General features: G+C 39.3%; 1 pseudogene; it reads right to left on the bottom strand.

The window, feature by feature from the left end:
* Positions 1 to 13,017: 13,017 nt before the first annotated feature.
* Positions 13,018 to 16,074, bottom strand: LOC102284165 (large ribosomal subunit protein eL28 pseudogene; annotated as a pseudogene).
* Positions 16,075 to 16,275: the final 201 nt, after the last annotated feature.

Genomic DNA, 16,275 nt, shown 5'->3' with positions numbered 1-16,275 from the left:
AATCATGCAGAGCTGAGAATAGGGACATCCACATCAATTTATAGACCATTGGAGATAAATGATTTAGCAAAAATTCAGCTGAAGTCAAGGAAATTGTAGCAATTTCCACCATCGGTCTCATACAAAAGCTTTTTAGAGATAGCCAAACAGCATAGTTAGATATGCTCTAGAAAGTTAAACTTCCCCAAATCTTTCTTTATTTATCTTTTCAGGATACAATATTTTTTATGAGAAATTTGTACCACTGTGGAAATGTTCAGGTCCCTTGAAATTTCATAAAGCTTTTTTTTCCTTGACAATGCACTAAGGATCATGTTTCTCTTTAACTGAGCCAAAAAGCTGGATAAAGCCAAAACACATTATTATTAAGTTCAGCAACCATCGATTATGTTGAAGACTGAAGCACTTGTAATGCTCCTTCATCTGGGAAGGCACGCTATTAAAATCTGCTCATTGTGCTTTTGCATTTCATTTCTTCTTTTTCTTCCAACCAGGCAATAAAAGCATCAAGAGTCTGCAATATTGGATAAAGAAAATCAAAAGCAGTATTCACAGCTGGAAAACTGTTACTAATCATTAAGGGCTTTCCACCATCTTTTTCTTGACCTTTATTTTTCTTGAATTTCTTCATTATATTTTTTTAATTTTATTTTATTTTTAAACTTTACAATATTGTATTAGTTTTGAACCCTCCTCCCTCCTCCCTGAATTTCTTCATTATATTTTAGATGAGGAAAAAACATCTGGGATGAGATATAGAGGCTGTTCTAAGCACTTTACGTGTATTAACTCAATTTGTACTCACAACAACTTTATGAGAAAGGTCCTATTATTATCATTATCCTACAGGTAAAGAAACCAAGGCACAGAGAGGTGAAGTAATTCACCTAAGATCAACCATGATAAGTGGTAGAGACCAGATGCAAATCAAGGCAGTCCTACTCCAGAACCAATGCACTTATTCATGCCACACTGTCTCCAGAAAGGCAGTAAAGAAAACTCAAGACTTTAATTTTAATACTTAAACTAAAAATAAATTTTTCAGTCTCTGTGCATTCTATCAAGGTCCTAAGGTGATATTACACATTTCAGCACATTTCTGTCAAGTAAAATAATGTGGATCCTAAGTTCATTATAGAATTTTGTACAAATTACAAAGATTCTTTTTATAGGGTAAAGGTGGCTTATTTCTGTTAAGAAAACAAAAACATCTTAACAAAGACCCAAGATGAGCTCTACAGTCTTTCAGCTTCATTATTTTCAGGGCTTAGTATCATGTTTCAAAATTACCACATCAGAAAGTCTCAAAGCAGATGGCCCCAAAGCAGGTTTTGAGTATCTCCATACCAATCGTATTTGGGAGGAAGTAAGATACAAATTAGAAAGCAACCAAAAAGAAAAACAACGCATGTACTTATGCAAAAATTGAGTGAATCCCAAGCTAATCATTTTAAAATTCAAATGTCTACCTTCAAAAAACAGCAAAAAGGAAACAGAAAATAAAATTTGGCAACAATAAGAATCCTTTCTCAACATTTCACTCTCCTCTGTCTGATTTATCCCAACCTTCCTCCTCCCATTTCTGGATGCTTAACCATCTAGCAGCTTTGATTTCCATATGCCATATTTGAAAGAACTTTGCACATCTTTTAAGCATTTTGATTGTTTAAATGGAAAGCTCAAAATCAGTATCTCCAGGGACTCTTGAGAAATCTGAAGGGGAAAAAAAAGTCTAGAATAGACTTCAAAAAATGAATGTTTATAGGAAACTCTAGAGTTGAAAGAGTAACTTAAGTTCATCAAACAGATAGAGACTCGATTATCTTCTGTAGTAGATATTATTTTCTTTGAACATTTTGCCTTAATGAAAACAAATATGTACGAACATGTTTGCACACTTTCTCCCTTTGTAAGAATAGGCACTTGGCAGAAAAGAACAAGAATCCTAATGATGGCCTTGGGTCCTAGAGAAAGTAGGTAAGTGACCACTCTCTCAACTTCTGTTTGGTGTCTCCAGTTGACCCAGGAATGACACCGAGAGAATAATCTCTCTCCAAGGTGCTGGACGCCTGCAGCAGTCTGTTCTTTATTTTACCTTCTTCTGATCAAGTATGTGCTTTGCCCTTTGCAGGAGATTGATTACTGTTGACTGGTTTATACTGTCTGTCAGAGGTAGAGGAAAATTTGAAAGTTAATGAACAATTTATTTCTCCAGAGGATGTCTGAATCATCCTCTGGAGAAATCATCATGAATGTGGTAGTGTAGATATAACACCCTTTGAATACAACTGTGACAAAAGTAATTTCAAATAGCATTAGGGATAGCTTAGAGCCATTTCTTATCACCCAAATCACTTTAGAACAAATCTTGACAATGATCAGCAATGATACATTATGGGTGGCATGCCAATAGAAGCCCAGATGTGACCCATCAACCATGAGCTAATGTTTCTCTGATAGGTGTGATTTCAAGATAGACTATTATGGCCTTCAACTACCCATAAAGGCCCATTTTATAAAGTATTATTATTATTTAATTATGAGGGTGGCAGTAGGCTCCAGGCTTTTATACATGTCCAAAAGCTATCACTAAAATATTTCAGATAATGTAAAATCATGTACCTGTGTAAACGCTAATACTAATAATACCACGGCAGAGTAGAAAGTTAAAAAACAATAGATAAAGCTGAACTGTGCATGGGGGCTCTAGTAATTGGAAGAGTCAATGGCTATATGATTCAAGAAAACAGTCTCCCTCGAGAAGGAGACTGATTGTCCCGCATTTACACAGCAGCTAACCAACACTAAGCAGACTTTCCTTTGCATATTATTGGTGCCAGCCCGATGAGGCAGAAAATTGCATCGTGTCATTTAATTTCCCAATCTTTGTTTTCATTGTATTAATCTTTTGGCTTTGCTTCACTTTATAATTTGAAGGCTCAGCAAGAAGCAAACCAAATGGAAATTCAGCTTACTTTCATGTCTAGCTGAATGTGTTTGGTGCAGTTTCCAAAAGTTTAATTCTATGTAATACTGTCCATGAATAATAATAGGCTGCTTCTGCATGCAGACTTATTAGTGTTTATTAAGGGTTACCTTAAAGTTTCTGGGAAATGTGCCCAAAAGTCAGTCACCAAAACATGATTAACAAATTGGTTACAGAAGGAGAACAGATAATTTTTTAAAACAGAAGTATACTATATAGTTGAGAAATAGGAACTAAAATCCTCAAAAACTGATTTAACCTAGGTGAGGTTGTCTTTCTTTCTCTTTCACTCTCCTTTTCATCTTTCCTTCCTTCCTTCTTTCCCTTATTTCCCTTCTGTTATTCCAATAAAGAAAAAAAAGTAAATTAATATGAAAGAACCAGATGATTCAGATTCCAGTGAATCATACCAGAAGTTAGTATCTTGGAGCATAAATGAAAGATATTCACAATTTGGGGGGTTGAAAGTACAGTCTAGAGATCTGAACTGTGTGGACTCTCGAGTCAGATCCACCAGGTTTCATATCCTGCCATCTCTACTTGCCAACCATGTGTCTTTTGGTGAGTTATTTAACCTTTTTAAGCTCACTCCATCATCCATAAAACAGGGGATCTGTCAGGAGTATGTGACAGGGCTATTAGGAGGAGAAAATGTGAAATGCATGTAAACATCCAGTGTCCTGCCTGTTGCCTAAGACACCTTCAACAAAGAGCATGTGGCATTGCTGCAGGGGCTGCTGGCTATTGCTACTCTCCCATCAATACATGCTCAACAATAAGTAAAGGAAGAGGTGGAACAATCAGCTGAGTCCCTTACCTCTATCATAATAAGTCTGGTGTCACAAAGATTGCATTTGAGAATGTTGGGATTTGGGTTTTCTTTTCCTTGTGGCTTGTGTTATTGGTAATGACTACAAGCTTGTAAAACATAATTGGCCTCAAAAATAGAATATACCTACTATATAACTTTTTCATTGCCTCAAGAGTTCTATCAATTTATCCATTTCACCAAAGATACTGAACTATGGATTCTTCTAGGTTCATAGATCCATCCAAAACACAGTTTATAATGAGATATAAAGAACCATGCAGGAATGCATGAAATCACATCTAGAATAGACCTAGAATGGCAAGGTCACTTTAGCATCTAAGGTGTCATGATCCCTAAGTCCTCTCCATGGCAGCCTTTTAAGTTTAGTGGGTCTTACAAGTATGGTTAAGAAGAAAAGAAATATAGAGAGAAATTCACTGCACTTCCTCAAATAAAAATAAAGTTCAGCTGGAACTCCCTCTCTGGTTAAAACTGTCTAGTTCTTTACTGATCATCAATTTCTTTGATAGATCCTGAGGCAGCTGCCCTATGGATAAGCAGTGAAAGTGAAAGTCACTCAGTCGCATCCAACTCTTTGCGACCCTATGGACTATACAGTCTATGGAGCTCTCCAGGTAAGAATACTAGAGTGGGTAGCCTTTCCCTTCTCCAGGGGATAATCCCGACCCAGGGACTGAACCCAGGTCTTCCTCATTGCAGGCAGATTTTTTACCAACTGAGCCATCAGGGAAGCCCCATGGGATAAGTAAGACAGGTATTACTGACTCCATTTTTAAAAACAAGAAAAATTAAGGATAGTGAAGGTTATGTGACATGTGACACATCCAAAGATATATAACTACTAAATAGAAGATTTGGGGTTTGAATCAAGGTCCTCTAATTCCAAGTCAGTGTCCCTCACACTTTCATGTTGGTGCTGGACACTTAAAACTCCAGCCATCTCTATTTAGAGAAAAATACCCTATTCAAAGTGGTTCAAGTCTCAGTAGCCACAGATATGGACCAGTAAAGATTACTTTTTAAAGAACATTAACCTTAACTTAATTGTTTGAGTTTAAAGAATAAATCCTTCTGAGAAGAGATATGGGTGGAATTTTGCTGTTTACTTTTGTTAACTTTACCTTAAAAAAAAAAAAAAAAAAACTGCAGCATCATACTTTTTAGTTCAAAGAATGGGAAACTTTTTTCTCATTTTCCTCAGATTCCTATCATGCTGTTTGTGCCAACCAACCCATTACAAATTGTAGAAATGACATTCCTGCCTCATCTGAGTTCCCCAGGTATCCATAAACAGTGACTAGAAGTCCCTAGGCTTCCTGTGACTTAGCCTTCACTTTTCCAAGAGTCCCTGGAAACAATGTCAAATTACAAGAATCTGCACTCCAAGTCAGCTCAAAATACCTGCTATGCATACTTCTCAATGTGAGTCATCACTGTTATAAAATGAATTGGTCTTATATAAATGTCAATTCTGGGTTATATTTGTCAAGAAACTCAACCTGTTTCTAATACCTTGTTTGAAATCAGAGGATGGATGAGCTTCTGTCATGTGGTATGACATGATATAAATTCATAGTCTATTTTTTGCCCAACAGTAGAGGTGTCTTAGGAAGTTAATTACCAGCACTTTGTGCTAACTGACAAATAACTTCTTAATTCCATGAATGCTATCCCAAATAGTTAATCATGAAGCTAATACAGATAAGATGGAAGTGTGCATATATCATCAGGACAAGCAAATTATAAAAAGAAAAAAACAGGTCATTATGAGTTCTGTAGCTAATGTTTAAGGTTGCTCTTTAAAGCTATTGCCAATTGCCTTTTCAAAAATTTCCCCCAAGATTTTTTAACTGTTAAGGTATCTTTTTATTAGCTCAATTCATTTCCTATTAGCCTTGGAATTTAACAAGGCTTCACGGCAAAATAGGTCTGGAAGAGATCTTATTAACTTTCCCTTTGGATAATAAGTCCCATATGGGATAAAGAAAGAAATCCAACTCCCCAAAGACACAAGTCATTAGAATCAATAGAGGGTTAATGTGATTTTTAATAGGAGGCCCATTACAATTCTCAGGACCATAAAGTTGGTACCACACTGGACATCTATTTAGATATAATCAGACTAGTTCCTTTATTATCCTCCTCCGAAGAAAAAGTAACATTCTTCTCCCTATAGTCTCGAGTTTTTTAAGAAATTATATAAGACAGTCATCCTTTTTCTTGTTACTAAACAGGACAATCATGCTTGTCTTTCCTGAAAATTTTTCACTAATTAAAAAAAAACCTTTCTTTCAGTTGCTCATTAGAAAATGAATTTGAATTTGGAACTAAGATAAGTGGCTCCAGTGTGAAAAGCAGTCAACATAAAACTGATATTTTATATAATTTTATATTAGAGATACATGCATTAATATCTAAAATATATTTTCTACCATATATATTGCTGAATATCCATACTTCATCTATAGCCTCCTCTGAAAAGCATCAAACCTAGGAATAAAAAAAATGATTGCACAATTCAAATAATTAATTCAGAGCACTAAGAATATTTCCAATCTCCTACACTGAAATTGGATGAGGATATAAAGATTGCCATATGGAAGGGCCTCTGGAGGTAAAGGTAAGGGCAAGAAAGTTGTATGGGGGATGATGAAACAAATGCTAGTTAGTACTAGACTCAGAAGACCTAGGCTTGAACCCCTGCTCTGACCCTAACCAGATGAGTGACTTTGGCCAAATCATTTCACTTCTAAGAGCTTTCATTTCCTTGCCTGTAAAATGAAATGCCAGACATGATTAGGGACAGCAAATAGATTTCACCTGAAGTCCCATAAATAGTCAACAAATAGTAGCAGCCTGGAAGACAGACTGAATCCAGGCTCAGCAGGACTGTCGTGTCCAGTCAGTAATGTCTGCCATGGAAGGGTAAGGTGAGGGTAGGTGGAGCACGAAATTACCATTACCAGATCAAATGGTTCCTAAACTTTTCTTTCAAGTCTAACATTCTGTGATTCTGTAAAAGAGAATATTTTTTTCTTGTCCAGAATTTCTACTTGTCACAAACAATTAAATGTACATCTCAGTTCATAGCAGAACAATCCAAGCCACTAAATTTGGAAATATTAAACAGAATGACACCCAGCTTGACAAGAAGGAGACTCAAAATAAAGAAAATACATAAGGAAATGAGGGCACAGTACATCTGAAGACTCCCTGCAAGTCTGAGAAGTTTCTAGGTGGAAAAGATCCCTGTTTGCCCTATTTGCTCTCCCTCACAGACTAACAGGCAAACATAATTGACTCCACAGAACAGAAAAATTGTTTAAACTGGTGAAGATTTCTCTGAAAACGATTCATGTTTCCCCAATCCAATGATACAGCAACATTCATAGCTTATAATGAAGTACAAAGACTGGATAATGCAGATTAAATCATCACCAACTTCAAGGTTTACCAATAAGCTGATTTGCAAGACAACAATATTTCATACCATGTGCTAGAATATTATTTATCAATGTTTAATAAGCACTTCATAAGTTTTGGCAAGCAAATGAGAAATGGATTACCAAAGAGAGATGATGAAATATTTATAATGTACAATAGCTACTATTAAACTGTAGCTGTTCAAGAAATCTTACCAGTAAATTGAATGGAAATATAATACTGTAATGGATGTGGAAGTGTTCAATCGGCCATTTGTAATGAAATATGGAAGTGTTTGAAGACAGTAAATACATTTGTAATGGTTTTTGATTAGCTATAACTATATATGATTCAACCATCCATTATGAACAATGGGCAGATATTTTGATGGTTTGTAATATTTATAATAATGTGCATCTTTGAAGAAGATTTTTAGGAATCTTTACATGTATTATTAACTTTCAATAATAAAATCTGTGTCATTACTTTGGAAAAACTTCTTTTACTTATATTTTACTAATGATTTAAAATTTTTTGTTTAACAAATTTAATAATAAATACATTTCATACTTACTTGTGATTAGTGGTACTGTTTTTCATTTCTTATAAATCATAAATTTGATCTCTATTTTTGCTCACCTAAGACTTTCTATTTATAGTAAATGGGCAAAAAACAGCAAATAATTATATAATACATATAAGTATATGTGTGTCTGTGTGTGTGTGTGTGTGTGTGTGTATATATATATATATGTTCTACCAGGAAATAAATAAGTCTCTCAAATTAAGACAGTTGTATAGAATCATCAAAAACTCCAGGCTCCTTGTATCATATCCGTAACTCAAATGACCCTTCATTCCTTCAACAAGCACGTCCCACCTTTGCTTACCCTGCAGTGGCTGTCCAGTTGCCATAGGAAACAGACACAGTCTCCACTGGGCCCACAGAGCATGACAAAGATCGTGCCCACCCCTCAGTCTCATCCCTCACCCCTCTATTCTGACTCTTAAACCTCTAGCTTCACCTGCCTTTTCACAGGTCCTCAAAATAAGTCCACTTTATTGTTGTCCCAAGTGCTTCACATATATTCTCTCTGCCTGAAGCATCCCTCCTGCTCCCCCAGCCCCTGAGATTTAGAGCTCAGCTCACCATTACTTCCCTGGTGGTGGGGAGGGGGTCACAGCACCCTCTCCTTCTCTCAGCAATTATCACAACCACAATTCAGCACTTAAGGTTCTTGTCTGTTTCTTCCACCTTTGACTCTATTAATAACCAGAATTTCACTCTCCAAAAGTAAGGCCTTCTAGTGCGTGTGTGCATGCTAAGTTGCTTCAGTCGTGTCCGATTCTTTGTGACCCTATAGACTATAGCCCGCCAGGCTTCTCTGTCCATGGGGATTCTCCAGGCAAGAATACTGGAGTGGGTTGCCATGCCCTCCTTCAGGGGATCTTCCCGACCCAGGAATCAAATCTGTTGCTTCTGCACCTCAGGTGGATTCTTTACTACTGAGCTACCAGGGAAGCCCAAGGCCTCATAGTACAAGAAATATATTCTTGTACACTTCACTTCCGCTTAATACCAGGCAAAGTAACAAACAACAACAATGAAAAACAGCACAATAAGAACAACAGAACTGTGTCAGTCGGGAATCGTCAGAGAAATACCACCAACAGATATAGCTTCCTTTCCCTTTATATATATCTTATATCTATATATGGAAAACATATTTCATTTTGTCATTTGGCTGTGAAACAATCAGGATTTAGACACTGGAGAGTACAATCATCTTGCAAACATCTAGTGACCACTCCCATGTCACAGCATGTAGGTGGACAGACTAGCTCATTCTGGCTTCTTCAAGAAAAAGACTGGATTGGTAGGAGAGGCCTGAGATGCAGTTTCTCCCCTCCTTTCCCACAGTGGAACATCTCCTGATTTATTTCCCAGGGGATTCCAGGCTGGGGTCCTGAAGCGTTTAGATGACCTGTTCTATGACTTCAGGCTTACCAGAGCCTGACATACCTATTTACATATACATACATACATAGATGGACAGATAGACATCTTTAAAGGAATTGGCTCATTTGTTTTATGAGGTCAGTTGAGCCCTCAACTGTGGGGTCTGGCAACTCCAAAATTCATAGGGCTGACTGGAGGGTTAGAAGCTTAGGCAGGATTTCTACATTATAGTCCTGAGACAAAATTCCCTCTCTCTGAGAAAACTGAAATTTTTGTTCTTAAGGCCTTCAACTGATTGGATGCTTAAATGCAGCCCTCTTATATTATGGAGGGGACAAGAGGACTCTCCTTTACTTAAAGTTAACTGAGTCACTTTGCTGTACACCTGAAACTAACACGCATGCGTACTCAGTCGTGTCTGACTCTATTTGACCCTCTGGACTGTAGCCTACCAAGCTCCTCTGTGCCATTTCTTCCTCCAGGGGATCTTCCTGACCCAAATATTCACCCTGTGTCTGCTGTGGCTCCTGCATTGGCAGGCAGATTCTTTACCACTGAGCCACCAGGGAAGCCCACACCCAAAATTAACACAATGTTGTAAATCAACTATACTCCAATACAAAATAAAAATTTAACTTTCTAAAAAATATAGTTAACTGATTGTAAACATAAACCACACCTACAAGTACCATCACAGAAACATCTACATCAGTGTTTGACCAAACACACAAGTAGCACTGCCTAGCCAAGTTGGCATATCAAATTAACCATCACAAGGTTATTCTTTGTTACAAACATTAATACAAGGTTGTATTCTTTGTTACAAACATCAATTCCTTCCCATCCTAGCCACATCCTAGCAAATATACTTTTCTACTCTATGAATTGACTACATGACTTGCTTTGGCAAACAGCACATTTTGTGATGCATATTTCAGTGTGATTTTGTGGTTTGATTCAGCTCAGTCTGGCTCTTCCCCATTGTCATGAGAATGGGTTTGTTCCATAGAAAACTATCTCTTTTATTTTTGATCCCAGAGTTAAGACAGTCTGTAGAGCAAACCAAAATTTAAACCCCAGCCTGGATCAGAGCTGAAGCATGAAGCAAAGCCACCATCATTAACCCACAGCCACTGACCTGTAAAATAAGGAAAAATAAAACCTTATTTCTTTCATAAACTACTGAGATTTGAGAATTGTTACATAGAAAAAAAGCACTAGTAAGCTGACATAGAGGATATGTTTGCAAAACTTGCCACATTTTGATAGCCTATGGCATTGTATCCAATCCATTTATGTTACCAATGACAAATACACATTTGCTGATTCTTACCTGGATACACAGTCTGGACTCTGACGTAGAAACTTTATCATTGACAAAACAAAGGTCAGATCAGATCAGATCAGTTGCTCAGTCGTGTCCGACTCTTTGCGACCCCATGAATCGCAGCACGCCAGGCCTCCCTGTCCATCACCAACTCCCGGAGTTCACTCAGACTCACGTCCATCGAGTCAGTGATGCCATCCAGCCATCTTATCCTCTGTCGTCCCCTTCTCCTCCTGCCCCCAATTCCTCCCAGCATCAGAGTCTTTTCCAATGAGTCAACTCTTCCCATGAGGTGGCCAAAGTACTGGAGTTTCAGCTTTAGCATCATTCCTTCCAAGAAATCCCAGGGCTGATCTCCTTCAGAATGGACTGGTTGGATCTCCTTGCAGTCCAAGGGACTCTCAAGAGTCTTCTCCAACACCACAGTTCAAAAGCGTCAATTCTTCGGCGCTCAGCCTTCTTCACAGTCCGACTCTCACATCCATACATGACCACAGGAAAAACCATAGCCTTGACTAGATGAACCTTTGTTGGCAAAGTAATGTCTCTGCTTTTGAATGTGCTATCTAGGTTGGTCATAACTTTCCTTCCAAGGAGTAAGCGTCTTTTAATTTCATGGCTGCAGTCACCATCTGCAGTGATTTTGGAGACCCAAAAAATAAAGTCTGACACTGTTTCCACTGTTTCCCCATCCATTTCCCATGAAGTGGTGGGACTGGATGCCATGATCTTCGTTTTCTGAATGTTGAGCTTTAAGCCAACTTTTTCACTCTCCTCTTTCACTTTCATCAAGAGGCTTTTTAGTTCCTCTTCACTTTCTGCCTTAAGGGTGGTGTCATCTGCGTATCTGAGGTTATTGATATTTCTCTCAGCAATCTTGATTCCAGTTTGTGTTTCTTCCAGTCCAGCGTTTCTCATGATGTACTCTGCATATAAGTTAAATAAACAGAGTGACAATATACAGCCTTGACAAACTCCTTTTCCTGTTTGGAACCAGTCTGTTATTCCATGTCCAGTTCTAACTGTTGTTTCCTGACCTGCATATGGGTTTCTCAAGAGGCAGGTCAGGTGGTCTGGTATTCCCATCTCTTTCAGAATTTTCCACAGTTTATTGTGATCCACACAGTCAAAGGCTTTGGTATAGTCAATAAAGCGGAAATAGATGTTTTTCTGGAACTCTCTTGCTTTTTCCATGATCCAGCGGATGTTGGCAATTTGATCTCTGGTTCCTCTGCCTTTTCTAAAACCAGCTTGAACATCAGGAAGTTCACGGTTCACATATTGCTGAAGCCTGGCTTGGAGAATTTTGAGCATTACTTTACTAGCATGTGAGATGAGTGCAATTGTGCGGTAGTTTGAGCATTCTTTGGCATTGCCTTTCTTTGGGATTGGAATGAAAACTGACCTTTTCCAGTCCTGTGGCCACTGCTGAGTTTTCCAAATTTGCTGGCATATTGAGTGCAGCACTTTCACAGCATCATCTTTCAGGATTTGGAATAGCTCAACTGGAATTCCATCACCTCCACTAGCTTTGTTCATAGTGATGCTTTCTAAGGCCCATTTGACTTCACATTCCAGGATGTCTGGCTCTAGGTCAGTGATCACACCATTGTGATTATCTGGGTCGTGAAGATCTTTTTTGTACAGTTCTTCTGTGTATTCTTGCCATCTCTTCTTAATATCTTCTGCTTCTGTTAGGTCCATTTCTGTCCTTTATCGAGCTCATCTTTGCATGAAATGTTCCTTTGGTATCTCTGATTTTCTTGAAGAGATCCCTAGTCTTTCCCATTCTGTTGTTTTCCTCTATTTCTTTGCATGATCGCTGAAGAAGGCTTTCTTATCTCTTCTTGCTATTCTTTGGAACTCTGCATTCAGATGTTTATATCTTTCCTTTTCTCCTTTGCTTTTCGCTTCTCTTCTTTTCACAGCTATTTGTGAGGCCTCCCCAGACAGCCATTTTGCTCTTTTGCATTTCTTTTCTATGGGAATGGTCTTGATCCCTGTCTCCTGTACAATGTCACAAATCTCATTCTATAGTTCATCAGGCACTTATCTATCAGATCTAGGCCCTTAAATCTATTTCTCACTTCCACTGTATAATCATAAGGGATTTGATTTAGGTCATACCTGAATGGTCTAGTGGTTTTCCCTACTTTCTTCAATTTCAGTCTGAATTTGGCAATAAGGGGTTCATGGTCTGAGCCACAGTCAGCTCCTGGTCTTGTTTTTGTTGGCTGCAAAGAATATAATCAATCTGATTTTGGTGTTGACCATCTGATGATGTCCATGTATAGAGTCTTCTCTTGCATTGTTGGAAGAGGGTGTTTGTTATGACCAGTGCATTTTCTTGGCAAAACTCTATTAGTCTTTGCCCTGCTTCATTCCGTATTCCGAGACCAAATTTGCCTGTTACTCCAGGTGTTTCTTGACTTCCTACTTTTGCAATCCAGTCCCCTATAATGAAAAGGACATCTTTTTTGGGTGTTAGTTCTAAAAGGTCTTGTAGGTCTTCATAGAACCATTCAACTTCAGCTTCTTCAGCGTTACTGGTTGGGGCATAGACTTGGATTACTGTGATATTGAATGGTTTGCCTTGGAAATGAACAGAGATCATTCTGTCATTTTTGAGATTGCATTCAAGTACTGCAATCTGGACTCTTTTGTTGACCATGATGGCTACTCCATTTCGTCTAAGGGATTCCTGCCTGCAGTAGTAGATTTAATGGTCATCTGAGTTAAATTCACCCATTCCAGTCCATTTTGGTTTGCTGATTCCTAGAATGTCAACATTCACTCTTGCCATCTCCTGTTTGACCACTTCCAATTTGCCTTAATTCATGGACCTGACGTTCCAGGTTCCTATGCAATATTGCTCTTTACAGCTTTGGACCTGGCTTCTATCACCAGTCACATCCACAGCTGGGTATTGTTTTTGTTTTGGCTCCATCCCTTCATTCTTTCTGGAGTTATTTCTCCACTGATCTCCAGTAGCATATTGGGCACCTAGCGACCCGGGGAGTTCCTCTTTTAGTATCCTATCATTTTGCCTTTTCATACTGTTCATGGGGTTCTCAAGGCAAGAATACTGAAGTGGTTTGCCATTCCTTTCTCCAGTGGACCACATTCTGTCAAATCTCTCCACCATGACCCGCCCGTCTTGGGTTGCCCCATGGGCATGGCTTAGTTTCATTGAGTTAGACAAGGCTGTGGTCCTAGTGTGATTAGATTGACTAGTTTTCTGTGAGTATGGTAGAACTACTTAAAATTTATTCAGGACTTACTATGTTTCAGGCAATCTTCTGTGCCCAGGATACACAAATGTGAATGTGATACAATTTCTCTATTTGGAAGCCAACAGGCTAGCACGGAAAACTGTACATGCTAATGTGCAGAATAAGGGGAGCATGACATTAAATTCTACCTTGTGAATTACAGCAATGTCTCTCAGCTAGCCAAAGACTCCCTCCCATGCCTCAGCACTTACCTTGTGACAACTTTCTTCCAGCGGCTCCTGAGAAAGAGCCTATCCCCTTAAAACCAACATTCATCTAGCTATCTCTTCACAATGCCTTTGTTAAGAGAACACAAGTGAATGACTATAATGCGATCATGATTCAGAATCCTGTCTTTCCTCCTAGTCTGTAAGTATCTCATGAAATTCAAATCTGAACATCGCTTCTCAACATTCAGAGCTGTCCATCACCAGTCCCTGTCAATCCCTCAGCCGTATCTCCTCCCACACCCAACAAGAGCATCTCCCTCCATCAAGTTTCTCGCTGCTGCCCCATTGTGCTGCATATGCTGTTTATGCAGAAGCATTCATCTCTCAGCTTCTCACTCATCCTTCTCAACTTGGTGCTGGAACTGGAACAGAATTCATATTTCTGTCTTCCTAGCAGGGCTCTGACAATAACAGGCATTAGGGGAAAGGACTGGGAAAGGGAAAGAATCTTGTTCTTTCCTATTTCTCTCTACTTCTGTCAACATCTCAAGACTTCTTTAACCTGGAAGGAGCAACTAGTTGGTTTCAGTTGCAATAGCAGTTCCAGTTTGCTTTTTTTTTTAGACTCCCAGAGCCAACTTATCATTCTCCCTCAGAGATACAAGCAGCAGTAGCTCTTCTGAGGTTTGAGTCCTGCCTTCCTGGGGCCACTCTCTAAACACTCCTCTAAACTCTAATAATACCAACTTCTGTTTGTTCCGCAATCCCGGAGGCAATTGCTGCTTCCTGTGTTTACTGCCTCTAGGATACTTCTTTATCCTCTTATGCCCTTTTAGTTCTCTAGGAGAAGGCAATGGCACCCCACTCCAGTACTCTTGCATGGAAAATCCCATGGACGGAGGAGCCTGGTAGGCTGCAGTCCACGGGGGTGCAAAGAGTTGGACGTGACTGAGCGACTTCACTTCCACTTTTCACTTTCATGCACTGGAGAAGGAAATGGCAACCCACTCCAGTGTTCTTGCCTGGAGAATCCCAGGGACGGGAACCTGGTGGGCTGCCATCTATGGGGTTGCACAGAGTTGGACACTACTGAAGTGACTTAGCAATACCTGGCCAGTAACACTTTATAGCACATTCTCCCTGCCAAACAGTGGTATGATTCCTGTTACCTGACTGATTCCAGTTGATATACCTTAATACACCATATTTACTCTTCACTCTTGATTTGGTATTACTTTTGCTTTTATTCCATGTTTTCCCCTTAAGCCTCTCACCCTCCCGTACTCTACCCATATGTTCTTGATGAAGATCTCAGTCCCAAACCCCTCTCTCCCTCTGAACTCCCAACAGCATCACTATCACCAGAAAACACACCATCTATGGAATATACCTTGGGGAGGGCTCAGAAAGACTGGTTCAAGAATCAACTCTGCTACTCACTAGGTCTTTCTAAGATTCAGGTCTCTTAAGTATATAAGGAAAGCCCTTCTTTCAGAACTCTGTATTCTAAGTTTCCCATTGGTAAATCTTGTCTTTCCAAGAAGGTTATAGTTCCCTTGAGGCAAAAAGCTTTGCCTGAAACATCTTCAGTACACCCCTTTATCTTTTTTTGGGGGGGTTGAGGAAAGTCTGCTGACAGCTTTATTTCTTTGGGGAAGAAAATAAAAATTCACTCAGGAGCTCTTGTGGTGGTTCGAGGCTGGGGGTGGAGGGGTAGTGATGTCCGGTGTCCACTTCTTCACCATTACAGGCTTCTAGTTGCACTGGATAGCCCTGACTCTGCAGATGGCGGCCATGCACAAATCTGTGCAGTACTTGTTCTTATGCCAGATGCTGCTAAGGGTGGCCCCGGCATTCTTGTTGATGGTGGTCCACCTCAAGAAGTGGCCAGTGTGCTCTGGCTGGATCTCCGCTACACCACCATGACCGCTTTGCTGTCTGTCACCAGCTACACTCCCACCCTCTTGTAGTGAATGAGCCCATCGTAGCAGGAAGAGTTGCGGGCCTTCAGATTATTGGGTTTCCGTGCTGTATGTCTGTTTGTTGTCTTGATCAAGAAGCTGTAGCAGTTCCGCACGACCATCCATTGCAGATGCACAGACATGGTTGTGGCAGTGGGAGATATAAAGAGCCACCCCTTTATCTATGCCAAGTCTGGCATCATTTTGCAGGCTAAGCACACAGAGGCTCTCTAAATCCTTTCTAACTAAAATCTCAGAATTTGTGTAAACCATATTTTCAAATCAGTGGTCTGGGAACAAAATTCTGTCCACAAATATGATTTGTTTGGCCTACAGTGTATTTT

Source organism: Bos mutus, chromosome 9 (assembly GCF_027580195.1).
Source record: "Bos mutus isolate GX-2022 chromosome 9, NWIPB_WYAK_1.1, whole genome shotgun sequence".
Taxonomy (NCBI): domain Eukaryota; kingdom Metazoa; phylum Chordata; class Mammalia; order Artiodactyla; family Bovidae; genus Bos; species Bos mutus.
Note: the sequence above shows the minus strand (reverse complement) of the source record. Positions and strands in the feature narration are given on the sequence as shown.